This window comes from Trachypithecus francoisi, unplaced genomic scaffold, assembly GCF_009764315.1.
Source record: "Trachypithecus francoisi isolate TF-2019V2 unplaced genomic scaffold, Tfra_2.0 Lachesis_group6, whole genome shotgun sequence".
Classification (NCBI taxonomy): domain Eukaryota; kingdom Metazoa; phylum Chordata; class Mammalia; order Primates; family Cercopithecidae; genus Trachypithecus; species Trachypithecus francoisi.
The window spans coordinates 124,982,003-125,008,217 of NW_022681471.1; the positions used below are offsets into that span (position 1 = coordinate 124,982,003).

At 38.5% G+C, this 26,215-nt stretch overlaps 1 protein-coding gene across 4 annotated transcripts in view; it reads left to right on the top strand.

The window, feature by feature from the left end:
- MID1 (midline 1) overlaps positions 1-26,215 on the top strand; it is a 414,458-nt gene that overhangs the window by 282,342 nt on the left and 105,901 nt on the right. The gene's annotated exons all lie outside the window — the stretch shown is intronic.

Here is a 26,215-nt window from a genome sequence, read left to right on the forward strand (position 1 = left end):
ATTAATATGACTATACGTGAAATAAAAGGATCACTCTAGAAGCAGGGCATGGTGGCTCATGCCTATAATGCCAGCACTTTGGGAGGCCGAGGCAGGCGGATCACTTGAGGTCAGGAGTTCAAAACCAGCCTGGCCAACATGGTGGAACCCCATCTCTACTAAAAATACAAAAATTAACCAGGTGTGTTGGTGGGTGCCTGTAATCCCAGCTACTTGGGAGGCTGAGGCAGGAGAATCACTTGAACCTGGGAGGTGGATGTTGCAGTGAGCCAAGATTGCGCCACTGCACTCCAGCCTGGGTGAAAGAGCGAGACTCTGTCTCAAAAAAAAAAAAAAAACAAAAATTACTCTCTAGGTATGGATGGAAAGCACCAGGGAAGAAATAAAAAGCCAAGTCTCCAGATGTTTGTTCAATTTCAGGTAACAGTGGGTCTGATTATTGAAAACTCAGCTGAGAGAGTTTGAGTGAGATACTATGTTCACCAGCTAATTTTAGATCACAAGACACCAATTAAAAAAAAGGAAGTATAAATTAAAAGCTCTAAGTAAATCTATATTGAAGTCCTTCCTCTCGGGATAAACACATACCATGTTGTTGAGCAAACAAAATGAATCACATGATCAAAAGAGTGTTATCACTTAGAAAACAGTGTCACCTTTAACAAATGGTTTCTATCACCTCTCCTTAGCACTAATGGGTGGTTGTGTTTACTGGGACCACATAGTTTATTATGTGACAGTGGGATTAACGGACCACATCTGGGATTTGGCTTTGCTATTTCTTGACATGTTGAGGGAAACCGATATGCTGAAGTGAATTCCTGCTTCTCAATGTCACTTGGGCAACAAAAGCATCACCTGGGCAGCATGTTTCACTTCAAATATCCAAAGAATTACTGGTGCAAATCCATCTTTAAACCATGTAGAGGAAGTCAAGCACAAGGACTCAGGTGACACAGACAACAGAAGACAAACGATGACAGGCTTTCCAGAACAGTGCGTGGCAGCACCGGAGAAAAGTACCACCAAAGTTAATCATAGTAAAGGCAATGCATGTATGAGCTGTGCCTCTAGAGCAAATTCTGCAGAAATTGATAAGGCTATTAATTTTTACAAACCAAGGTAATCTTTTTTCTTTACCCCTTTTTTTGTTGGTGGTAGAGCTGAAGGGAGAATATTTAGGATAACTGAACAGAGATGTTTAATTTTTGTTTTCCAAAATGTAAACATGCCAGATCTTTGTTTCTTTATCAAAAATGGTCCTTTGATTGGATTTGCACTACCTTTTAATGATTGTTTGTTGAAACACCACAATCATAATGATGTTCAATATTTAACAACTCCCAGGCTTGATATTTATTTAAATCTTGTAGTCAAGTTCTGCTCAGTACTCATGGCCTGTCACAGCGGAGTTATTAAATATTTACATAACATCTCCAAATTTGTGAAGAAATCCTGTCATGAAAACGAAACTCTTCAGGTACAAGCCCTGCACACTTTAATTGAGCCAGTGGCTTATCGGTTGTTGTACTGTCACATGGAGGGCCTGACAATTAATGATGTGGTTTCTTTTATTTCCTAGTTACAGAAATATAAGCATATAAACAGCATCCAATGCACCAAAACACATTTACAGCCATTCAACAAGATATACTTATGAGCATTTGAACAAATAGCTTACCAACATAGCATGTTTGTTTTAAAACATGCCACTTATGTTAGAATTTTAAAAATAATAACAGTTATGACATTTGGATGTCTGATATTTCAGTTATCACATACTTATGAACATATGTACCTCTTTGTTTTATTTAAAACCTAAGGACAATATAAATGTTGATTTTTGAAGGAAGTAATAGCATACCAAGAGGACCAAAACGAAGGAAGTATGTTTCTGTTAATTACTACTTTGGTCTGAAATGTACTCTGAACATGCATTTTTCTGTAGCTCTAAGATCTCATATAGATGTGGATTTGTGATGATGTGGGAACACAGATAAAGCATGGAGGAATTTGAGGATGCTTTCATTGATAAGACAATAAACTTGCTTTATTAATTTGCGTATGTAAGGACCCCAGTGTCTTTGGAAACGTTTTTGTCCTTCTGTTAGTAAAAGTCCATTATTTGAAGAAGGGAATTCTGCAATTATTGTGAAGAATAATTTCTTGTAATAATACTAAACTTTGGGGGACATATTTTACTCATTAGATCTCAGTATAAGAGATGTGTGTTTATATAAAAAAATCGGAATATCATTTTGTACATTACAATCTTTTTCTAAGTGTAAAAGAAGAAAAGATAAAAATTCCAACATGTAGAACTCGTACAAATAAAATCATCCACATCATGTAAAATAGCATCATGTCAGTAATCTAACACTTTTGGAGACTATGCATTGAGAGGCACTCATGAAATATTGAAGCAAGGCAAAAATTAAGGTAGCATTTCCTAAACTCTACTAAGATAAAAAGAGAAAAGTTTTCCTGCCAAGTGCAAAGGTCTCTAAGTGGAGCGTATCCATAATGTGGACATATCTTTACATCATTTTAATTGAATTTTTAAGAAGCCTCTCAGTCCTTCAAACTTGGAGGAAAAATTTGATTTGTGAACCACATAACATATAAGAGAATTTAATATAATTAATGCATTCCAGAGTTTTCAAGGAATTAAAATTCAGTAGTTCCTCTTTTTCTGTTCCAACATACAAGGTTGGAGCTCTTGTTTCTTTTCTCTAATTACACCTATAAAAATATACAAATTGAAAAAACTGACCTTTCCTTGCCTTTCAGTTTCAGCATAGCCCCTTCAAATTAGCTGAAGCTAAAGTTCCAAACTATTGTTTTGCTATTCTTATTCTAAAGCTGGCTGAGGAAGTTTGTTTGTATAATGCATGTGTCAATGGATCATCCATTATACTTTTTTAATAGTTTGATTTAAAAATTCCAACTAAAGCTCAGCATTTCTATGTAGCACTTTTTATCTGGAAGTGAAGACATGAGATTTCATTCTTGGGTTTAATTTATAGATTGTAAGGTTCTATGTTTGAAAAATCTTTCCCAGTTTGCAACTAGGAAAGTTGTAAGTGTATATTGAGCTAGACTTTTTTTTATTAGAATTTCTGTAACTTGTTTCTTCTTTGAAAACCAGTAGCAGGCATAGTGCAGGTTCTAGTGCTATGGTGTGTGATGCACACACATATTTGCATATACATATACATACATGCATTTATTTAATATTATAATCTTCCTGAATCTAAATTGGAGACAAATTCAAGTGATTAGTATTTTCATTAGGGATATTTCATTCTGCAGGCAAGAGATGACAACAAACATAGCAATAATAACTATATTCCAATCACTCAAAATATTTTATCTATTCCTTGAATGTTTGGTAGATGGGTGCAAGTCAACTTTGAACTTGTTATATTTTTTGTGGGAAGAGTCTTATCTTGAAGGGTTTTTTTTTGAAGTTACAAATATGTGTATTTTTTAAAATGTGTCTTTCTGTTTATTGATTTCTAGTTTAAATCCTTAAGATCAGGGCTCAAGATAATTGCATATGGTCTCACTTATGGATGCAGTATCCCTTAATAAATATTAGAATAATTTTATTTTATCTTCAAAATTTCCATAAGCTCGTTAATGTTTTCAGTCTGTGTAATCAATTAATGACTAGGAGAGGTGCACTTAGGCCTTCCACTTGGAGAGTGAAATTTTCTTTTTTTTTTTTTTAAACTTTAAGTTCTGGGATACATGTGCAGATTTATTACATAGGTATACATGTGCCATGATGGTTTGCTGTACCTATCAACCCATCATCTAGGTTTTACGCCCCACATGCATTAGGTATTTGCCCTAATGCTCTCCCTCCCCTTGCCCCACACCCCCGACAGGCCCCAGTGTGTGATGTTCCCCTCCCTGTGTCCATGTGTTCTCATTGTTCAACTTCCACTTATGACAGAGGTCATGCAGTGTTTGGTTTTATGTTTCTGTTTCAGTTTGCTGAGAATGATGGATTCCAGCTTCGTCCGTGTCCCTGCAAAGGACATGAACTCATTCTTTTTTATGGCTGCATAGTATTCCATGGTGTATATGTGCCACATTTTCTTTATCCAGTCTATCATTGATGGGCATTTGGGTTGGTTCCAAGTCTTTGCTATTGTAAATAGTGCTGCAATAAATATATGTGTGCATGTGTCTTTATAGCAGAATGCTTTATAATCCTTTGGGTATCTATCCAGTAATGGGATTGCTGGATCAAATGGTATTTCTGGTTCTAGATTTTTGAGGAATTGCCACACTGTCTTCCACAATGGTTGAACTAATTTACACTCCCACCAACAGTGTAAAAACATTCTGATTTCTCCACAGCCTCGCCAGCATCTGTTGTTTCCTGACTTTTTAATAATTGCCATTCTAACTGGCTTGAGATGGTATCTCATTGTGGTTTTGATTTGCATTTCCCTAATGACCAGTGATGATGAGCTTTTTTTTTTCCATATGTTTGTTGGCTGCATAAATGTCTTCTTTTGAGAAGTGTCTGTTCATATCCTTCACCCACTTTTTGATGGGGTTGTTTTTTCTTGTAAATTTGTTTAAGTTCCTTGTAGATTCTGGATATTAGACCTTTGTCAGATGGGTAGCTTGCAAAAATGTTCTCCCATTCTGTAGGTTGTTGTTGCCTGTTCACTCTGATGATAGTTTCTTTTGCTGTGCAGAAGCTGTTTAGTTTGATTAGATCCCATTTGTCAATTTTGACTTTTGTTGCAATTGCTTTTGATGTTTTAGTCATGAAGTCTTTGCCCATGCCTATGTCCTGAATGGTATTACCTAGGTTTTCTTCTAGGGTTTTTGTGATTTGGGGTTTTACATTTAAGTCTTTAATTCATCTTGAGTTAATTTTTGTATAAGATGTAATGAAGGGGTTCAGTTTCTGTTTTCTGCATATGGCTAGCCAGTTTTCCCAGCACCATTTATTAAATAGGGAATCCTTTCCCCATTGCTTGTTTTTGTCAGGTTTGTCGAAGATCAGATGGTTGTAGATGTGTGTTGTTATTTCTGAGGTCTCTGTTCTGTTCCATTGGTCTATATATCTGTTTTAGTACCAGTACCATGCTGTTTTTGGTTACTGTAGCCTTGTAGTATAGTTTGAAGTCAGGCAGTGTGATGCCTCCAGCTTTGTTCTTTTTGCTTAGGATTCTCTTGGCTATATGGGCTCTTTTTTGGTTCCATATTAAATTTAAAGTAGCTTTTCTAATTCTGTGAAGAAAGTCAATGGTAGCTTGATGGGGGTAGCATTGAATCTATAAATTACTTTGGGCAGTGTGGCCATTTTCACAGTATTCATTCTTCCTATCCATGGGCATGGAATTATTTTCCATTTGTTTGTGTCCTCTCTTATTTCCTTGAGCAGTTGTTGGTAGTTCTCCTTGAAGAGGTCCTTCACATCCCTTGTAAGTTGGATTCCTATGTATTTTATTCTCTTTGTAGCAATTGTGAATGGGAGTTCACTCATGATTTGGCTCTCTGCTTGTCTTTTATTGGTGTATATGAAGGCTTGTGATTTTTGTACATTGATTTTGTATCCTGAGACTTTGCTGAAGTTGCTTATCAGCTTAAGGAGTTTTGGGGCTGAGATGATGGGATTTTCTAAATATACAATCATGTCATACGCAAACAGAAACGATTTGACTTCCTGTGTCCTGTTCGAATACCCATTATTTCTTTCTCTTGCCTGATTGCCCTGGCCAGAATTTCCAATACTATGTTGAATAAGAATGGTGAGAGAGGGCATCCTGTCTTGTGCCAGTTTCAAAGGGAATGCTTCCAGCTTTTTTTTGCTGAGAGTGAAATTTTCAAGTCCTCTTCATAGCTCTGTCATTTTGCTTGCTTTAGGCCTTTTGAACCTATGTTATTAAGAACAATATGGTTGGGCATGGGGGCTCACACCTGTAGTCCCAGCACTTTGGGAGGCCAAAAAGGAGCATTGCTTGAGCTCAGTTGTTTGAGACCAGATTGGACAACATAATAGACCCTGTCTCTACTAAAAATAAAAACAAAAATAAAAATAAAAATTCAGCTGGGCATGGTGGCAGGTACCTGTGGTTCCAGTTACTCTGGAGACTGAGGTGAGAGGATCACTTGAGCCTGGGAGATCAGGCTGCAGTGAGCAGTGATTACACCACCACACCACTACACTCCAACCTGGGTGACAGAGCAAAGACCCTGTCTCAAAACAAAAAAAAAGAACAATGAAAGTTAATATAGGTTTTTTGAGAGGTCATAAAAAATTAAGTTAATATGTGTTTAATAAATTAAGGTGATATGAACAGTAACAGTCTCTGCCTTCATGGAGCTTATAGTCTAGTAGGGAATTCCAACAGCTACTAAATACTTTCTCTGTTGATGGTGGTGGGAAGCACATTGTGCCCAAAGCAAAGGTACTGACCCCAGCCCTGAGAGATGGAGAAAGGCTTCCCAGAAAAGGGACCACTGCACCTACCATTTCCAAGCCTTGTATTAGAGAACAATATTGAATTTACTAGATGTCTGTAAAATCCCTGTTATCAGTCATTCCTTTTTAACTTTTTACCATGTATGATGTTCTTTGTGTGACCCTATATAGTTTTTCAAACTTGTTCACAATAATTCCCAGTTGATTTTAATCTAAAATACAGATACACTATATGATGTTTCACCACGTGGTATGTGAATAACTCAGACACATGTCTTCTAAAATGTTGTAATTATATGGAGTTTCACCAGTTCCAACTGACTCCAATATGCAATTCTGTTTGTACTAATTTCATGGCAGCATTTGTTTAGTCTGCAATATAGATATGTATTTTTTCTTTTATTTTTAGTTAGACAATAATTGCACATATTTATGAGATAGTCTGATATTTCCATACATGTATACAATGTGTTGCAATGTATATTTTTAATAGTTTCCATGTGATTAAAATAAGATTTCCAAATATTTGTAAAATATATTAAAACTATATTTTAATATTGTTAGTTTGGTACAAGGATATTTATGATAGATAGAATAAAAGAAAGCATCTCCAGGCATATGTTCTTAATGGGAAATTCAAGACAGCTTCCTTTTCCCTCTCCTCACCTGTCTATTTTCTGAATGAGTCTTCGCTCAACTCCTTCACCTGCAGAGAGCAAGGTATTATTGCCTAGTGATTTTTTATTGTCGGAATCATTCTTGGTAAGCTCAGAGAGTTTGAAAAATGCACAAACAAGTACACATGGTACCTCTTCATCATGTGGCTGTGTAAACGTAATTCTTGGGCACCTTGTTAACGTTCCTGTGCTATATTTTACTCATTTATAAAACAGGGCTAATATATAGTACTTAGTTTCGCAGAAAATTGGGAGAGCAAAATAAAGTGTTTCATGTAAACCCTTAGCATTGTGCCTGGCCTACAGAAAGCCTGCAACACATGTCAGAACGACTGTTAGAAACTAGGAGGCAGAATGTGTAATGGTTAAGTGTGTGGACATTTGATGTAGACTGCCAAATATTTTTTAACCACTGCTTGTGTTATGTGTATGTGAGATAAGAGTCTATATTGTTGCTTTAATGTGTCTTATAGTTCTGTTTCTGAAGCACCTGCCAAAGGGCAGAGACGTGACAATTAATAAACACTTGTTGATGGACATGTGCAGAATTGATGCGTTAGGCGAGTGTTTTGGGATTCGGAGAGGAAGAGATGAATCTGCTTTTGAGTAGACAATAAACCTTGCTTCAGGGTGGTGGGATTTAAGCTGCTTTGACAGATCTGTGGATTAAGCATCAAAGAAGAGTGAGGTGCTCTGCGGGAGTGAGACCAGCAGAGACCTGTCGGCAGGAATAGGCAAGACAGCTTTGGAAGTTTAGACAATCCTAGCTAGAGCACAGGGTGCCAGGTGGGGAGCCAGGAAAGAGGATGTTGGAAGAGTCGCCTAGAGGGAAGGTCTTGAAAGTCTTTAAATGCAAGGTTAAGGGTTTAGGCCATTTTTACTATTTTCTGTAGAGTAATAGTGAAGTCTTTTTTAATTTTAATTTTAATTATTTTTAGAGAGAGAGAGAAGTTAATGTATATTTTCTGAAATAAATTTCATGTAAGAATATAAGAATGGATAGGGTTACTGTGTTCATGGAAGAAATAAAAGGGGGAAGAGACATTCACATTACTTTAGATTTTGTAGTCTCCTTTTTAATTGGCAAAAAGAAGTAGTATCACAGGTCAAAAACTACCACCCTGTCAACAGAAACATGTAAAAGTGTGAGATTCAGGGTCTTGCTCCTTAAAACTAGGAAGAAATAGGAGGTGTCGTTGCTGATTGGCTCTGAGGTCCAGACACAAATGTGATTCTTTTCCTGCTTCTCTAGAGCAGTAAGACACAGTGGAGACAATGCATGGTTATTTCTTCTGGCTTTTTGATTCAAAATAAGGAGAATGCTGTTCAAACCTCCGAATGCCCACTATAAACCAAAATAATGTTTTAGAGCCAGAAGCAACCTTGGAACTCATGTCATTCCATCCTTATTCTGCAGATGAGGAAAGTAGGGCTGAGAGTAGTAAAAGAAGTTTTCCGCAATTACCTGGTGGGTTAGTGACTCTGAACTAGGACTAGAGCACAGTTCCCTGCTGTCCAGTTTTGTGTCTTTCCTGCTACTTCCTACTGCGGTTAACAGTGCCAGCCAGCACAGGCAGGATTGCCTTTTGAGTGGTTCTGAAATTTCTGACATCTCTTCTGATGTTTTCAGGAGTAAACACAATGATTTTATGGTAATTTTTAAAAACCCACTTGGCCTGGCAATAAACCACCATCATGGGTGTAGGATGATGCCTTACCATGCTGTCTGGGAATTATTGCAGAGATGTGGCTTTGGAGTGATGCCTCCAGGGCCACCAAAATAAGTTGCTTAGAAGATGTTCCCATGCTGACATTTTCTATAGCTGAGCCAGTGTAGATTTGGTTGTCTTAAAGGGCCAGACTTCAAAGCCTGGAGCTGTGTTCATGTACATGGACCCAGACAACCTCGGGGACACTGCAAAAGAAAGCAGAGTTAGGACAGTGATGTCAATGAGGAAACAAAGGAATCGTGGTTGCAACTTAATGGGCTCACTAATTCCCTCTTAGGATAATTGTTTTCCTGAATGTCTTAATATATACATTATTCTTAGACTGGTAAATTTTTTGACATCGCCATAAAGTGGGCATAAGTAGTCTGAGAAAGTGAATGTGGCTAAAGATTTGATTTATTTTCAGTATGTGGCATAAACATTCTGGAAAAATCTGATACAAATGCAATTGCAAAAATCCACTTAAAACGTAATCACTTTATATTCTGGACTTTTGGGTATGATACAATGTTATTGCGTACCCATGAGGTATGGCCTTTAAGCTGACAAAGGAAAACACGTTTTGCATGTCTCATCAAAAAGGAAAATGCTTGTAAAGTGCCGAGCATGGTGACTGGCACATAGTAAGTGTTGGATGTACATGAGGTATTATTTTATCTGGGCATTTACTGTTACAATAAAACCTTCATTGGTGTAATCCAATCGTGGATTTCTTGACAGTATCATAAATTACTCAGTGGTTATAGGGTTGATATGTGTTTCTGGCGGCCATGGGAAACTTTGAACAACTCTCAAAGGAATTATAATTGGGTGGAAACTTTGATTTGTCCTTTCTAAACCAAGCTAAGTAGTAAAATGAACTTTTAAGAAGCAGTGAGTGGTGAATTGAAAGAAATGGCTTTAAAAACAAGGCCCAATTTGAAGTCTGGGGATGCAGGTGGCAGGGGCGGAGGGGAGCAGCTCTTTCATGTTTCTGGTTAATCTGATTGGATCAGCACCACAGGTGCTGTCAGAGCACCTACAGCTGTTTTCAAGAAAATAAAAGCTGGCATTTGGGTTTATACTATGGCTGTCACATTTATACACATCTAGACAGATGAGGAAAAGATGGTTGACATGATACACAGGAAGCCTAGACTAGTCAGACGAGCTCAGGGGCTAGCTTTCTTTTTATTGTAGGGTTTCCTTTGGTATGTGAGTAAATGATGAAGCAAGTTGGGCTGTTTGTTAGCAGCTGTCTCAGAATAGGAAGAGGGAGGAGCTTCATTATCGACTGGGACTGGAGGAGGAGGAAAGCGCTGAAGTGAAGGAGTTGTGGAAGAAGGCAGCTTCCAGCCCCTCCACGGTAGGGACCCTGGGGTGTTTTGTTCTCTGTGCTCTCTCTGTGCCAGTTGTGCAGAGTGCCTAGAATAGCGGTATCATAATCTGCCTCCTCCCTTGTATCTCTTTTGCTATTTATTGAGGGGGAAAATCCGGAAAATATGGTTTTTATTTACATTGGGATAGACTAGGTTCTTATTACTGAAACAATTTGGAAATCATGAGCAGCTTCTATTCCTTTTGTGCCTTTATAAATATTCTTTTCCCTAACTGCTTTATCAGATCCTGCTTTTTAAAAAAAGAAAGAAAGAAAAAACCTTATTTGTTACTCAGGGAATATTTTATGTAGGTACTATGAGATAAACACTGAGTAAACTCTGGGAATGCAGAAATGAATAACAAAGCTAAGTTGTTGCTTCCATGGTCTAGAGCTCATTATAACATGTAATAAGATTATATAGATAGGATATGAAAAGAGCTCCATGGAGCTCAATCAATGAGATAATTTTTAATGTGAATAATAATAAACGACCACTGACTTTGGTGTTGATATCTGAAAATTGCCTAATTCCAAAAGCTGAATGAAAATGCATTTCAATAAAAAGCAACATTTACAGAAAGCAACAGTGACATTCACACTGTTCAGTCCTTTGGAGTTGCAAGTAAGGGCAAAATATGAAGACTCCAATCCATGAAAAAAATCCAGCTGGACGCTTTCTTATGAAAGGTCTACTGTTCACGGGCTGGACTGCTAGCCCTTCTCATGTGCTTTCCTCAGAGGTCTCCATTTCCTTCCTGAACAGGGCTAATAGGTCAGATAAATATCCAGGCTCACAAGCAGTTTATGTCATTTCCACTCTGAAAGGATCCATCCCTAGGAAGATATTATGAGAGGCAAACTTGCGGAAGTGCTATTGTGTTAACCAAGCCAGCTGGTGGGTTTGCTTTATCGGTTATGGAATTTTTACCAACTTAGGTGTTAGGATGAATATCCTGACCTGGTAGAGTGTTTATTTCCCCCTTCTTTGACCCTTGACACAGCTGTTTAGAGCTCAGTCACTCTCGGTTGACATGGTCAGATTCAAAGCCAAGAAGAGTGAAAGGGGCAGGCTTTTAGACTCACACACTGAGTATGGCCTGTGTGAGCGAGTCTGAAAGATCTAGGAGACATGGGGAAGCCGTATGCACTTCACTTAAGGGGCTTGGAGGGAGATGCTATTTTTGCCTCTGGATTGCTGATTTAAGCTCTAGAGGGTCCCAGCAAACAACAGCCTCACTTATGTATAGTGTCCAGCTTGTTAACTGGTTCTAGTAGCTCTTTCATTGTAAATACCCTGACTTGATCATTACAAATTCTATGCATGTAACAAAATATCACATGTACCCCATAAATATGTACAAATATTATGTATCAATAAAACGTTCATCTGATAACATATTAGGCAAGGCCGTAGGGCTGCCTCCATACCACTAGAAAACTGTCTTGTAGGTCAGGGCTGAGTGGTAGTACAGGAAGGTGGAGTAATCTGTCAAGATGCTGCTTTACGTTGTTTTGAGATGTGGTTCAAGGGTGTTTGTTGATCAAACACCAAGAACCAGCTATTACCAAGAATAATAACTAGCATTTGTAAATCTCCAGATTGACAGTTTGCAAAGTACTTTCAAGTATTATTTGATCCTTGGAACAACCATGTATCTCCTACAAAAATATGGGAATGATAATACCTGCTCATTAGGGATCTTGGGAGGATTAAATGAGATAATATAGGTCCAAGTGTCTAGCCTAGCATTTAGTGAGTGGGAGCAGCTGGGTAAATAGGAACCATTTTTAACAATGCAGAACATGAGGCCATGGAAAATTCAAAAGCGTAACTACAGTCAGATGACTACGTTTTGGAGCTCAGACCCAGGGACCCCATTTTGCCCCTGACTAATCATCACCTATGATTAAAGCAGAAACAACTATGGTCCAAACATAGCACCCTTAAAAAATTAGCGAGAAAGAAAGAAAGAGAGTTAGAGTATGGAGACACGAAGTATTTTTGCCTTCACTTTTGACACACAGGCTCCCTGGACTGAGCAAAGAAGTATCCTTTGAAGTGGTGACTATGATTGAAGATGATCTAGTTTCCATTCTAATATAAATAAGTAAAAATACAAAGTTGAAATATGGAAATCCATATGGAATCATTTTACTTACAGTAATATTGAATTATCCAATACTCAATAGTTTCTCTGTGCCTAAGTGTTAACATAAATGAATGAATCTCTGTTGATCCATAAAATCATTTCATCACTAGAAATGTGATTATTTACCCTGGCTAAAAATGTAAATTTATAGTCTTGGTCTATGAGCTCAACATTTCAAATGTCTTAAGAGACCAAAACGAGTTAATATTCATATTTAGTTATTCATGCCAAGCGTGGATACATATAAAAATGGTCACCAAACTTTTCAATCTGTTATCCATTCCTCTTTCTCGGATCGCTAATCAGTCAGAATTGTAGATTTAACCGGTTTCTAAAACAAAGATAGCTCAAATATGGTTGTGCACAAAACCACTCAGGGTTCATACTACATATATGTCTGTGTGTATATATAAATATATATATATATTTTTGTTTGTTTGTTTGTTTGTGTTAGAGTCTCACTGCATAGCCCAGGCTGGAGTCCAGTGGCATGATCTCAGCTCACTGCAACCTCCACCTCCCACATTCAAGCGATTCTCCTGCCTCAGGCAACTGAGAAGCTGGGATTACAGGCACACGCCACCACGCCCGGCTAATTTTTGTATTTTTAGTAGAGACGGGCTTTCACCAGGTTGGCCAGGCTGGTCTCAAACACCTGACCTCAGGTAATCTGCCACCTTGGCCTCCCAAAGTGCTGGGATTACATGATGAGCCACCATTTATAAGATTCAGCAGATCTGAGGCAAGTTTAGAGTCTGATTTCAACTTGTGTCCTGGCCTTGCCATTTTAGAACTGTGCGAACTTAAGGGAAAAAAGCAAAACTAATTTTTCAAGCCTCAATTCCTCATCAGTAAAACAGAGGTAATAATTCAGTAATAACTCCATAATGCTTGTCCCCTGGGAAGCCCTGGACAAAGCATAGTGGTTCCTCTTCCGTTACTATTGTTATTCCTTGAATGCTTCTATCTTTCCCCTGTTATTCTAAATGTTAAGCCTTTTCTGTAGTTATATGGACAACACAGTTGGCCCTCCATATTTGTGGGTTCTGCATCCAAGGATTCAACCAATCATAAATCAAAAATATTTGGGAAAAAAACAATTAAAAAAAATAATAAAAATACAAATAAAAAAACACACTATAACAACTATTTATGTACCATTACATTGTATTAATTATTATAAGTAACCTAGAGATTATTTAAAGCGTTGCAGGATATGGGTAGATTATATGCAAATATTATACCATTTTATATCAGGGAGTTGAACATCCCATGGATTTTAGTATCTGTGGGAAGGTCCTGAAACCAATCCCCTGCAGATATTGAGGGATGACTGTATATGTTCTTATACAAAGTCAAACAATACAGTTTATGTAAGTGAATCCTCAATCCTTCCGGCTCTTCCTCTACCAACTCTTGATTATTCTTAAAGGACCAACTCAAACCTCATGGAGGGACTACTCTAATTTAACTTTTAATAAAATTATCTAGTCTCCAACATTCCCTATTTTTTTAACCACTCCTTCATAATTACTTGCTGTTTGTGTGTTATTTAATATTCTTTGGGCCAGGTGCAGTGGCTTACGTTTGTAATCCCAGAACCTTCGGAGGCTGAGGCGGGAGAATTGCTTGAGCCCAGGAGTTCAACACCAGCCTGGGCAACATAGTGAAACCTTGTCTCTACAAAAAAATGTAAAAAAAAAAAATTCCAGGCATGATGGCACATGCCTATGGTCCCAGCTACTATGGAGGCTGAGGCAGGAGGATCACTTGAGCCCAGAGTTTGAGGCTACAGTGAGCCATGATCACACCACTACACTCCAGCCTGGATGACAGAGAAAGACCCTGTCTCTAAAACATATTAAAAATTTAAAAATAAACATATTTTGGGCATAAGTCTTCCCTCCCCAGTTGTGTTTCAATTTCTCAAGCCCAGTGACTGTATTTTGTAGTTCTTTCATGTCTGATTACTCATTTTTCAATGACTAGAGCATTCTGAAAAGCTATAAGGTATTTTATCACTAGTAAATAGTTGTTGAAACAAGTGGAAAAGCCTGTAATAATTTAATTAGATTATAGTCTGTATTGTGTAGGTAGAAGTTGCCCATCAGATAAAACAAAGGAAAATCCTAGCCCACCAGCCATTCTTTCACATTTTAAATACATAGTCAAGCAAAATAATGTCTTTCAGGTCTCTGCACTCCTTTCTGAATCTACAAGTTCCTTCTCAATGATTTATTTCAAGAAAGTCTTATAAAGAGACCATTTGAATTTTTAAAACTTTAGTTCAGGCAGCAGTGATCAAATATTTGTGATTCACAAATGATAGGATAAAATAATACCATGTACTTACACAATTGGCCCTCCATATCTGTGGATTTCACATCTGTGTATTCTACCACCCGAGGACTGAAAATATTCAAAACAAAAATAACAAATGGTTGCATTTGTTTGTACTGAACATGTACAGACTTTAAAAAAAATCTCTAAACAATACAATGTAACAACTATTTGCTAAGCTTTTACATTGTATTCGGGATTATAATTAATCTAGAGATGATTTAAAGTGTATGGGAGGATATACATAGGTTATATGCAAATACTATGCCATTTTATATAAGGGACCTGAGCATCTGTGGATTTTTATATTCATAGGGGTCCTGGAACCAATCCCCTACAGGTACCTCGGGACGACTGTATATATTTTGTGTGTATATTTTGTTCCTTACTACCTCAGAATAGAGCTTAATTCCACTTTGAGACAGGATGGTAAGGAATCATGAGGACCATAGGGTAAACTTAGCAATATACAATTGCTTAGTTTTCAAAACTTGGGAGAGGAAGGGGCTGCCACTGGCACACAGTGGGTCAAGGCCAGGGATGCTGCTAAACATCCTGAATGCACAGGACAGCCCCCCAAAACAGATAATCATCCAGCCCCAAATGTCAATGGTGCTGAAGCCGAGACACCCTGAGTCGAAGTAAAGCATCTTTGTTAATGACATTAAGAGAAATGCTCAGTTTTACTCTTAGAGGCATTTACTTGCTTGTGTGACCCCCAAACCAAATCTATTTTGAGATGTAGAGAGCTGAGACTTTGCAGAGCTCCCCTCCCGCCATCTGCAGATGCCCTGAGTGGCAGCCTGGCAGCCTGGCAGCCTGGCAGCCTGGAAGCAGCCCCAGAGTTTTGTGCACAGCGGGCTTCTCTCACCCATGCCCCCAGCCCGACTCTGAGCAGTCTGGGCCCGCACATGCCAGCCTTCAGGCTGTTTCAACAATATTTAAACCTCCAAAGGCTTATGAAATATTCTTTAATCCCTTCCCAAAACATGATTTAGGTGTATTTGATATCTGCTATCCCCCAGATTTCCTAGTGTTTGCAGCTCATTTTCAGGACTACCTTCCAGGTGTAGCCATCTGTGTCAGAGACAGGAGAGCCTGAGGCTTTCCTCCAAGTGGGGAGTCTGCAGAGAACAGGCTGGCAGCTGAGATTTTCACCCAAATGGCTTGTATTTGATGTATAATAGTCTTAATTGTGATATATTAAAAGTGAATTATTTCCATAGATCAAAAGTTAACTCATTAAATCTGTTAGTCTATTTTAAGTTGGTCTTCCAAAGGAACCATTTATATTTATATAGCATTGCGTCTTTATCCTTGCAAAACTGTGGATTCTAAATTCCTCAAGTCAGATACTTGGAATAGCATAAATCAGATGTGAGTCTTCATTGCTGAGGCTGAATTTATTCAGTCATAATTTCCAAGTGTTTGTTCCTGCTGGAAGGTACTACTTGTTTCACAAAAAGTTCATGTTATAAAAGTGCTGAGCTCGAAGGGCCGTCATGCATATCTAGTTCAGTGGTTCTCAACCTGGCTACACAGGGATCACCTTGGGCAGGAGCCCAGCCCAATGGGACAAGATCTTCTGGGGTGCAGCTCAGGCATTGGGATTCCCCAAAACTCCCCCAAGTGATTCTAGTGTGCAAACTTGGTGGAAAAAATTTATTCTTTCCCAGTCCCTCAGTTACAATGCATAAACTGAGGGTCAGATTAATTCGTAAAAGCAGAAGTCAGCAAACACTGTAAAGGACTAGCTACTAAATCTTTCTGGCATTGCAGGCCGTATGGTTCCTGTGGGAACTGCTCAAAAGCAGCCATAGGCAATTCAGAAACAAATGGATGTGGCAGGCTGCCAATGAAATTCTATAAAAACAGGTGACTGGCCGGATTTGGCCCATGGGCCATAGTTTGCCAGCCCCTGGTTTAGATCTCACAGTTGGTTAGTAGAAGCCATATGCTAGGCCACAGATAGACCAACCTTCAACAAATGATCTTCCTTCTACTAGATGGAGTTTTCCTGTTTGAAGTAGTGTCTATAACATACCCAGTTTCTGTAGAGGTTAAATAATAAATACCTTTATGTAAGTTAAGGCAAATATCTTAGCATAGGTACTCATGGTCTAGAGTGCAGACATTTTCATTATCTGTGTCTTTATGAGAAATCTGCATTTTGAAGGTATTCACCAAATTTAAAGTAATAATCACAGTATATGTGTTTTACTAAAGTAATAACCCAGACAATAATATTCCTATCCAAGAAATTTTTTCAGCTAGAAAGTCAGAAAATGAGACAGTGTGATCAGACCACCAAAGCAAGCAAGAAAAAAAAATCAACTAAGGAAAATGGAGATCTGATTTTCTTTTCACCCAGTAAAGGAATCAGTTGAAAATCTCTTAATTCTTCCTTATTGTGCTGATGACTCATGGGGAGATATTTTATCTCAGATTTCTTTTGAATACATCTGAGTAAATTTGAATATGAATTATAGCTAATAGCTAGAGATGCTTCCTACAAGTCCTTGGGAAATAGCATGGACTGAGGCTGAAGAAGTAGAAAGAAAGCCATCACAATTAATGTGGAGAGTTATGTGTTTGGTACTTATGACACCTTGGGTATTTTTCACCGTTTGTATAGCCTTTCTTCCAAAGTACACTCATAAAAATAGGGTTCCTGACATGTTAAAAAGCCACTGGATCTGGTCATTTCATTTTCTTTGGAGATTAATTTATCTCTATTTGGCAGTTACTTCATATCTATGTTTTTCAGAGAAAGTTACTCTACCTCTTCCCTTTTATATCTAAATAACACATTCAATAAAAGTGTTTCCTGTCCTGAAGTAAAAAAAAAACACTGTTATTTGCAATTATAAAATGGTGTTCAATCAGTGATTTCCCTGAGGGGATAAACACTAGAGATGGAAAAACAAAATCAATTTGTTTTTCACAAATTGACATCCCTCTGTATGATGCCATCATTGAACTGGAGTTATTGAAAGGGGCATTATAGAGAGGAGTACCATAGAGGGGAATCATAGAGAATAACATCATAGAGAGGGGTATCATAGAGATAATAACTGCATAGACAGGAGCCTCATGGAGCAGGACCTTTGAGAGGGGACATGGAAGACACAGTGGTAGGTTAAAATAATCCAGTAATCAATTTGGCCACATAAATAATAGTGATTATAATTTATTAGGGTTTCCCATACTAATTAAAATATGTGTAATAATGACAGGTCATTTTCATAATTGTACATTTAAGTCATGCTATTTTTTTCTCTTCTTGCCTAATTCTATGATATGTGTGATCATGGCCTTACAACGTTTAGAAGATACTGGCAAATGTGGTTGCAGTGAACTGTTTTTCCCTGAAGCTTTCTGCAGTAATCCTCCTGGCATTATTAAGGTTTCCTTAATCATATTTGGTTAGAGGTGATTTGCAGTCCTACCAACCTTAATTTGAATTTTCTCTCTGCCTCAGATAAGCTTGACTCTGAGGAGGTTTCTGAACATCTTTAACTTTGAGTTCCCAAATTATTAAGTGGGTTCAGCAATAACTGCTTTTCATGGCTTATTTGAGAATATATGCGATTGTGCTTTAAAGTAGAATGCCTGGTTTGTTCATTAGTTCCTTTCTTTTTTCTTTTCTTTTCTTTCTCTTTCCTTCCTTCTTTCTTTCTCTTCCTTTCTTTTCCTTTCCTCCCTCCCTCCCTTCCTTCCTTTTTTTTTTTTTTTGAGACAGAGTCTCACCCTTGTTTCCCAGGCTGGAGTACAATGATGTGATCTCGGCTCACCGCAACCTCTGCCTCCCGGGTTCAAGCGATTCTCCTGCCTCAGCCTTCCCAAGTAGCTGGGATTACAGGCATGAGCCAACATGCCCAGCTAATTTTGTATTTTTAGTAGAGACAGGGTTTCTCCATGTTGGTCAGGCTGGTCTCAAACTCCCGACCTCAAATGATCTGCCACCTTGGCCTCCCAAAGTGCTGGGATTACAGGCGTGAGCCACTGTGCCTGGCCTCCTTTCTTTTTTGAGACAACGTCTTGCTCTGTCTCCCAGGCTAGAGTGCAGTACTGCAGTCATGGCTCACTGCAGCCTTGGCCTCCCCGGCTCAGCCTCCAGAGTAGCTGGAACTACAGGCATGTGCCACCATGCCCAGCTGATTTTTGTATTTTTTTGTAGAGATGGAGTTTTGCCATGTTGCCTGGACTGGTCTCAAACTTCTGGGCTCAAGCGATCTTCCCACTTCAACCTCCCAAAGTGCTGGGATTATAGGCGTGAACCACTGCACCTGGCCCCCAAAACTTTCAATGATGGCAAATTATTCCCTGTATTACTATTACTATTAATTCTACCCTTTGGCATGACATAGCCTAGGCTGCACGTTCTGTCTTCATCAAGGAAGTGTCTATGGTTAGGAGAAATACAAGAGGGAGGAACATCTTGGCGGTTGATTTTATCTCCCACATATGTGAGGACAGCAGTACCTAAGTTTGCTCACTCCACCCTAGTAAAACTTCACTACTGGCTTAATCCTTGATTCTTGAGTCTCAGGGCAGGGAGTCATTTTCTAGTACTGTTGAGAGTTATATAGCCCTAAGGGATTTTATGAAATAAAGTGTTCCAAAGGAGTGATCTGGAAGATGAGTGATAGGAGTTAATACCAAGTGCTTCTTCTGGCAGGGAGTGTTAGGTGATAAGACAATTGCTGAAGGTTGAACTGATCTTTATCCAGGGAAGTTCTGCACTTGAGGTTGTCTTTATAGGACAGGCAACAGGCATAGAAAGTGCTATAAAAATAGGTTTGTTTGTTTCACAGTATCATTGAGAAAACAGCTATAAAGAAGATATATAAAAATATATAAATCTATCATGTGGTCATTAAATGCCATTGAATTATTGAACGATGATTTATAAATGGCTGAAATTCAAAGAATTTTCATGGAACCAAACGAAAGCATTTCAGAACATCTTTTGTTCTTTCAAAATTGAATCAACTCTTCTTCATTTTACAGTTTCTAAATATTGTTTGTGTGTGTTTTTTCTGCTGTTGCACAGGAAATAATTTTTACCTTAAAATATTAAAAATTTTTTCTAAATAATAAACTCCGTGCAGTAAAAGGCAACAATCAGAGAGTGTAATGCTGCAACATTTCAGGCGTGCCCAAAATGCCCATGGCAGGATGAAGGAGGCAACCTCATGGGGCCCAACCATTTGTCTTGTAAAGTCTTAAACTACCATAGGAAATCCCTGTAGGATGTTCTATTGTGTGAGAGTTCCATTTAAAATACATTGGCAATATCCTTTAAAAAAAAAAAAAAAAGCAGTGAAAATCTAAACTATGGCTTATAGCTTATTCAAATCTATTATTTATCTACTGCAGCAGCCAACACTGCTGCATAGAGCTAAAGAAGAAAAAAAATGAAGACAAAATAAGCATGAGAATCCTGACTACTATGAACTGATAAATAAAAGTTTTTAAAAAGCAATAAAACAAACCGCCAGCTTGTTATTCGGCTTTCAAATAGGTATGTTTCCTCCTCCTCCTGCTCCTTCTCCTCCTCCTTCATTCAGAAGCAATCATCATACCACCACAAGCAAACAAACCATTTTGAAGATGTTTACCAGGAATGTTTCCCTCCCTTTTAATTTTGTGACCTGAGTATTGGTACAATTTTTTCTTTCATCCTTTTCACAGGCAAAGGGGTTACTGGATGTGCTAAAGGAAAATATGATTGTAGAGTGGGAAAAAGAGTGAAGAACAATGTTTTATCTTCTTATGTCAATTATGCAGGACAAAAGACACAGGCTCCCAAAAATACCTTCAGAGTTTGTCATCCTGGATCATAATAGCCTACAATATGTTGAAAGTCTCGCTCATCTGGGCTCAAGATCCCACACTTAAAGAAAGAAAGGCTGATATTTCCCATAATGTTCTTTACTTTGGGTTTTATAAAAACACTTATATCCAGATATTTTTTCTTGTTGAAATTCTGAAGTAAGTCAAGGTGTACACATGTAATTTAAAACTTAGCTTTGAGGCCAGGCGTGGTGGCTCATGCCTGTAATCTCAGCACTTTGGAAGGCCGAGGTGGACGAATCACCTGAGGTCAGGAGTTCGAGACTAGCCTGGTCAACATGGCGAAACCTCGTCTCTACTGAAAATACAAAAATTAGCCGACGTGGTGTCATGTGCCTGTAGTCGCAGCTACTGGGGAGGCTGAGACAGGAGAATCACTTGAACCTGGTAGGTGGAGGTTGCAGTGAGCTGAGATCACACCACTGCACTCCAGCCTGGGTGAGACAGCGAGACTCCGTCTCAAAAACAAAACCAAAAAAACCCTTAGCTTTGAAAGGAAACAGCCTATGTTTCCACAAATTAGAATTCATAATTATGTTGCATTTTTACTATATAGGACAGCAACATTTTTCACCTGATCTGAGCTCATCTATTAGCCTTTCCTTACAAATTTGAATCAAAACTTTCGCCAGGCTGTAAATAGCCCTATAATTGGTAGAGAGCTAGATAAGAATTATCCCATAATAAGAGTTTGGGAGAACCCTGTGGTATTAAAAGGATGCTGACATGGAATACTGTATATATTTCTACTCTTAAATTAGATGCAGTCCTAATACTGTTTGTGAAACTAAATTAGGTCAATGACTCAGAGCTGGTTTTATTTAGAGTGATTTATATATTAAAATGTAGCAATATTTCCTTTCTTCTGAAAAGCCTTCTGGTAAAGATTTCAATTCATTGTAGAAAAACATTTCCCAAATTAAGGTATTTTAATTGAGTCCTGGTAAGAAATTCCAAGCATGCTTCCCCCTGCTCAAAAGAGGCCTTCCACATTGTGCATTTAGTGTTTACTAAGATTTCAAATCCCTTTGGTTCTAACCAGTATCACTTATATAACAAATCTCACTTTTTTTTCTCCCTTAAGTGTAACCTGGGAAATCCCAACTTTCCCTTTGATGCACTAAGTCTTTGACATCTCAATCTGTAAAACCAGTGCAACAATCATAACAGGCATTTTCCAGAGATGTTACAAGGGATGAAAAAAAAAAAAATGAATGAAATGAGTTGACTTTTTAAAGAATGATGCCATAAGAAGCAAGACATAAATTTGCACCAGAAGTCAAATGCTGTGTGGGGAGAACAGGCTTTGGAATCAAATGGAACTGGCTTGGAGGCCCAGCGCGAGCATCACTAGCCATGTAACCCTGGGAAACAGCCTGAGTGTTTTGTTTGTTTTGTTTTTTGTTTGTTTGTTTGTGTTTTTGAAACGGAATCTCACTCTGTTGCCCAGGCTGGAGTGCAGTGTCACGATCTCAGCTCACTGCAACCTCCGCCTCCTGGGTTCAAGTGATTCTCCTGCCTCAGCCTCCCTAGTAGCTATGATTACAGGTGCACGCCAACACACCTGGCTAATTTTTTTTTTTTTAAACAGAGTCTCACTCTGTCACCCAGGCTGGAGTGCAATGGCATAATCTCAGCTCACTGCAGCCTTCGCCTCCTGGGTTCCGGTGATTCTCCTGCTTCAGCCTCCTGAGTGGCTGGGATTACAGATGTGCACCACCATGCCCAGCTAATTTTAGTAGCTATTTTTAGTAGAGACTGGGTTTCACCATGTTGGCCAGGCTGGTCTCAAACTCCTGAGCTCAGGTAATCCACCTGCCTCAGCCTCCCAAAGTGCTTGGATTACAGGTGTGAACTACCACACCCAGCTCTGAGTGCATTTCTCCATCACTAGAAATCAGGGTAATCATACATTCCTTATCATATTATTAAGAGGACTAGAGATAGAATATGCAGAATACTCGGCATGTAGTATATGTTCAATAAATGGTAGCTGCTATTGTTACTACTACTACTACAGCTGCTACTACTAAATCGCTGCTATTATCATTGTTACTATTATGACTCCTACTATTATTTCTACTGCCAAACGAGGATTGTAGAAAAAGAAGTCACTTTATCCAGTTCTAAACAAATGAGTTCTTACCTCACTGTAGCCCACCTTTCTAGCAGGGATAGGAGAATGACCAAGTGTTTTGGAATCAGATAAACCCAAGAGTAACTTAAGGAGAATGATAGGACCATCGTGGATAGGAGAGCCTGAGTACATTCCCAGTGCTGTACTTGTGTGGCTGTGAAAATTATTTTTCCGAAATTGAATATTGTCAAAGGTGTTGAGATTTATCTCATGGTCAATATTTGATCTTTCAAAGCTGACATTTACCTAACACACTTCAAATTGGTTCAATGTATGTAGTCTTTGTTACGTGGATATTATTGTGAGCACTTATATGCCAGGGAATGTGTCATGAGGAAGAATCATTATGTGTTTGGTATATAGTCATTGAATTAAGACTTCTATATAATGAACTGGAATGGAATTGCATTAGAAATTCTTTTTTCATCCAAAATAAAAGTAAACTCAAATATAATTATGATGATGCCTTCTAATGTGACCTGATTGCCATATCTTTGTAATGTTCTGTTACTCCTGCCAACCTAATGTCAGTGTGTACTCCAATTCAGCAAACATTTATTGATCCTAGTCAGGGGTGGGAAGACACTAAGATTAGCACAAAGATACCTTTGTCATTAGTAAGTTACTATCCAGTAAATCTGGGTAGTATATTAAATTTATGGTCATTTTTTACATTTTACTTTTCATTCTAAACATGTAAAATAATAATTAAAAAAAAGAAAGTATTTAGAACAGTAAAGGTTCAAGTCCACCCCTTTTTTTCCCTCACCTTTTGTTTAGACACTATTTCTGATGTTGATTACCACATTAATTGGGTCTTAAGTTCCCCTTCCAGTCCTCATTATGACTTCCACATTTCTTACAACTGGCAGACCTTGCTAAGTCATAAACCATAACTTTTTTTTAAAGGTTCGGAGTATTTAGTCCAGCAGCACAAATTACCCTATGGAGACACTGTATACACTAATAGCAATGAGCAAATGTTTCTTTTATTTTTATAATTGTTTTGGAAAACCATATGATTGCCAAAGACAGCCTACACATTGTCAAGTTGGATTCATCCCAGCCTTAAAAAGTCTGCGAAACACATTAATACTTGTGATGTATAGAGCTGAGGGATGTTTTGGTTTGTTTTAACATGCCTCTTATGTGTACATTGGTAATGTTTAGGTTAAAATTCTATGAATGATTTGATTGATATTATCCAGGTCAAATTGTTAACCATTTTAAGTGGCCGTTGATTTTGCCAAATTCCATTCTATGCCATTAGAATGCTGTCCACACTAAGTTCCATTAATGTGGGTAAAACTCCCATGATTTATTTGACTCTTAAGTGTGGTAAAATAGCTGTCTAGAAATAAATGAACCAGAGTCCTGGAAAATCCAGTGGAGATACCTGGCAATGGGGGTCCCCAAAGACTTCAGCATAAAGTGCTTATCCCTTGAAGCCCCCACCCTCCCACTCTTCCTCTATTTGTCTCTTAATTGTACATTGTTGTTCAGAAAATTCACACTTGGGATTTTTATGTTTTGTGATTTGAACTTATTTTTGCAATTTCCTTTTACATTTCTAGAGAGCTGCTTGAAATGGATACTAAACTACAATTCCAGCCTTATGTGTTAGGAAATACTTTTTCTCTACTACAAAGTGCAAAGAATTTGAAACTACTTTAGTAGAGTTTTCATTTAAAAAACCCCTATTGTACTTCAGTACTGGAGGAAAGAATATGCTTGTCAATCAACAACCTTGTGTTTTTCAGTCTTGATGTATGTAATTGATATATGATATATCAATTATATGTAGTATCAAAAGAGATGGTGTGCACATAGCCTGCCTCAGAGTATATTGAATAATATTTTCTTCAGATATTCATTTTAAAGTTAGTGATTTCAGATATGGAGAAGCTGTAGTCACCAGCTGTGAGTTACTGGGGGGTGGTGGGAGGGCAGGGGGACCTATTGCTGGCACCTGAACTGGTGATTTCTGTTTGCCTGTAATCCAAAAATAAGTGTCTGCTAATTTCACCTGCTAACATGTGACAGCATCTTTCCAGGCAAAGAGTAGAGGTAGCCCTGAGAGTGAGGCCTTTCTTTTCAGCTCATGTACGGGAGAGAATTGTGGTTTTTAGCAGAGAAGGAGACAGCTTAGGCCTATCGCATTTGGTACCTTCTGTAGAATGTCAGTATGCCAAGTAATTGGACTCTTCCAGACAGATCTCAAGAGAACCTGAGTGCCCATTCAAGAGAACTTGAAAAACTTTCAACTCCCAGGTAGCACCCACATAGCTCTGAAATTTGAGAGCACTCTGCACTCTCTAAATTCATTCTCAGGATTTGGAACTAAAATGCCGAATTGTTTTCTCAAACTTTGTAGGAACCCTTATCCATCTTCTCACCCGTCTACCTGCCCATTTCTTTAGCAAGTATTTGATGAGACTACTATGCAGCAAATACTGTGTTCGATGCTTTGAATCCAATGGGGAGGAAGAGCAACCTGGGTCTTGTCGTAAGGATGCTTTCCTTCTAAGGGAATTCACGAATCTTTAACTACAGTTAGTCATTGTCTAACTGTAAGAAGAGGCAGGGAGAATCTCAGTATGTGTTACTAGAGAACATTGGCACTAGTCGATTTAATTTTCACCAATTGACTATTTGGGTGAGATCCTCATTATGCACGGTGCACATCCAACTTAGATGGAACCATCTAAATTGGAATAATAGACCTTTGTGATCTGTGACTCCACAGATGAGATATTGGGTCTCAGACAATCAAAGACAGACTGACTCTCTCACTTTGAAGCAATGCATCAGGCTTTATAATTAAACTAGTTTAGTCGTGAACTTCTTACTATGAACCTCAGGACATTCTGCAGGTAACAACTAGAATTATTTGTGTGGAATACTAACAGCCCAGGAAACAGATTAAAGTCACAGGCAGAATTCTTTAGCCTTGTTAAGTACTTGGTGTTAGGAGGAATATGGAAATTTCCCAGATCTTGAAACATTGTAAAGGCCCTGGGATATACTATCTAAAGGCCTGTAGACAGTATCCAGAGGTCTTCCATGATCCCTTTTTTTGTTTTGTTTTTCCATATTGAGATGGAGTCTCACTGTGTCACCCAGTGTGGAATGTGGTAGCAAAAACTTGGCTCACTGCAACCTCCGCCTCCCAGGTTCAAGCAATTCTCATGCCTCAGCCTCCTGAGTAGCTGGGATCACAGGCATGTGCAACCACAGCCAGTTAACTTTTATATTTTTAGAAGAGATGGGGTTTCACCATGTTGGCCAGGCTGGGCTCGAACTCCTGACCTCAAGCGATCTGCCCGCCTCCACCTCCCAAAGTGCTAGGATTACAGGCGTGAAATACCGCACCCAGCCCAGGTGTCTTCCACAAAAATTAGCCAGGCATGGTGGCACCTACCGGTGGTCCCAGTTAGGAGGCTGAGGTGGGAGGATCACTTGAGCCAGGGAGGTGGAGGCTGCAGTGAACTGTAATCACACCACTGTA